Source organism: Ambystoma mexicanum, chromosome 4p (assembly GCF_040938575.1).
Source record: "Ambystoma mexicanum isolate Mex_15411 chromosome 4p, UKY_AmexF1_1, whole genome shotgun sequence".
In the NCBI taxonomy this organism is placed as follows: domain Eukaryota; kingdom Metazoa; phylum Chordata; class Amphibia; order Caudata; family Ambystomatidae; genus Ambystoma; species Ambystoma mexicanum.
Window position 1 is genome coordinate 38,994,977 of NC_090927.1, and position 2,500 is coordinate 38,997,476.

Here is a 2,500-nt window from a genome sequence, read left to right on the forward strand (position 1 = left end):
CCAACCCCTCCCTCGCTGGATATATACCTAACTCTTTTCAGCCCTTTTTTCTTACCAGTTTTTAATTCTCCTCCCCCAAAGTCCCTTTTGTAAGCAGGTCGCTTTTTTTCCCATTTGCAGAGAGTTTTGCTCCTTTCCTATATATATATGCATGATTAATTATGTGTTTCCACTTCCATCATTTAGTTTTCTTGTGTGCGTTCAGCCGGTTTCGTTATACTCGCTGCTTACATCGCTTATGTCAGGTTTGTATTATGTCACAGTTTGTTATGCTGTTATTTGACATCAGATCTCATGCTGATCTGCTTGCGGCTGGTGACAGGTAGCATGCCACAAAAACAAACCCCAAACTACATCATTATCACACCTGTGAGGCACACGGTTCATGAAGAGAGTCCAAACGCGCCCTCTAGTAACAGAGCAAGGTAACTGCCGGCCAGGTCAAGAAGGGTGGACGGGGCTGGGTTATGCAGATGAACTCCCAGAAGTTCCCAGACTGAACCCAAGAGGATTCCATCCTCCAGAACGCTTTATCCAGCCCATTAAAGCATCCAGCGGGCCACAGGAACATCCAGGAAGGCCAATCCAGGCTTTGCTCCTGAAGGAACTGTAGTTCAAAACCCACCCTCATTTAAAAGTGGCCAGGGTTCCTCCTAGCTTTTTGGTCTATAGAACCTGGCCGTTCGTGGCCGTTCGTGGCCAGTGAGGGAAAGTTGAAAGCTGCATTCCCTGCTGTGTGATTTAAACACAGCCAGGCTCACAAGGGCACTTTTATTATGCCGAAGGAGGGCCTTGCAGACTGTCCATGCCTGAGCCGCAACTGTGCCTGCGTTCCCCAGAGCCTTTCGTGGGCACAGGGGCAAGACAATCACCAGAAACAGAAGTGTCGAAATTGGCTGCATCCCCTTGTGCTACCCCTCTTTGCCTCTTTTCGCATTTGCCTTTCATGCAGTCGCCTCACTATTTGGCCGCTAGGCTTGGGTGCCCCACCTGTCTTTTCTAGAGTTTATTTTGTGAGAGACTTTAAACATACTCCAAGGGTCTGCTTGAAGACCTCTCAAGTCCCTCACACAGCCAGAAAATACATTTTGAAATACTTGCTCATTCTCTGAAACTGCCCTCATGTAAACCTGCCCCACTGCATCTAACACCATAAAATGTACCATCCTTATTTCCTGAATCTTTGCTCAAAGACCTACGTTGGCTCTATCAGTATGCGCCCATGCTATCCCAACCAGCAACCTTATCATTTTAAACTGCCCCACCTCTATTCGAAAGAACCTGTTTGTTTGAACTGACCCCTCTTTTCCCCACTGGTTGGCCCCACTTACCTTTTTCTTTCCTTTACAGATTACGGCCTGGGTACCCTGGGCTTATCCGGACCAACTACAGAGCCATAACGCCACTAGGGCGGCGATGGACACTGCACGGAGGCTTATTAATATGAAAAACCATAGCAGGGTTCGTGCGGCATCAACCTTATATGCACAACCATGTTTTGCCATTAGTTCATAGTGCACCTGATGGGCTCTGGAAGGCACAAGGAGAAGGCGTGGGAACACAGGGCCAGAAAGTTTGCACAGGGACTGCTTACATTTGCAAAATACCAAACATTGTACTCATTCTGTCAACGTTTTTGAAAAGTTATTACCTGAAACATAAGAGGCCTGCCTTCTCTGAGGAAAGAACTCAGGACCTTCAAATTATGAGACTGACGCGCTGCCTACTGCACTAAGCAGGTTCGGCTGGAGTATGTTTGGAGAACCTGGTGGAGAAACAGATCCAAGACCACGCTACTCACAAAGTGCAGATAGAAATATTCAAATAAAATGCAGCTAGCCCCATTGGTTCTATGGTATTTTGCGATCATATTTATTTTCTGCGTCAGTAAAGAATCCAATCCTGTGATTCACAAGGACCGCGTTGCGGTCTACTGAACATCATGCTCCTCTTCATGTTTAGAAAGGATATGTCCAATTGAATTTGCTGAAACAAAAAACACTTGTGCCCTCTCTGAGGCTCGAACTCAGGACCTTCAGATTATGAGACTGACGCGCTGCCTACTGCGCTAAGAAGGCTCCGTTGGAGGCTCTTTGGATAACCTGGTGGAGAGCATGATTTGAGACCACGCTACTCACAAAGTCCAGATAGAAATATTCAAATAAAACGCAGCTAGCCCCAATTGGTTCTTTGGTATTTGGCAATCATATTTCTTTTCTGCGTCAGTAAAGAATCCAATCCTGTGATTCACAAGGACCGCGTTGCGGTCTACTGAACATCATGCTCCTCTTCATGTTTAGAAAGGATATGTCCAATTGAATTTGCTGAAACACAAAAAACACTTGTGCCCTCTCTGAGGCTCGAACTCAGGACCTTCAGATTATGAGACTGACGCGCTGCCTACTGCGCTAAGAAGGCTCTGCTGGAGTATTTTTGGAGAACTTGGTGGAGGACCAGATCTGAGACAACGCTACTCACACAGTCCAGATAGAAATATTAA

General features: G+C 46.4%; 2 non-coding genes across 2 annotated transcripts; both read right to left on the bottom strand.

Moving 5' to 3' along the window:
- Window positions 1–2,005: 2,005 nt before the first annotated feature.
- Window positions 2,006–2,078, bottom strand: TRNAM-CAU (transfer RNA methionine (anticodon CAU)). The gene has a single exon. It is a non-coding gene; the product is annotated as a tRNA-Met (tRNA).
- Window positions 2,079–2,345: 267 nt separating this feature from the next.
- On the bottom strand, window positions 2,346–2,418 carry TRNAM-CAU (transfer RNA methionine (anticodon CAU)). Its single transcript has one exon. It is a non-coding gene; the product is annotated as a tRNA-Met (tRNA).
- Window positions 2,419–2,500: the final 82 nt, after the last annotated feature.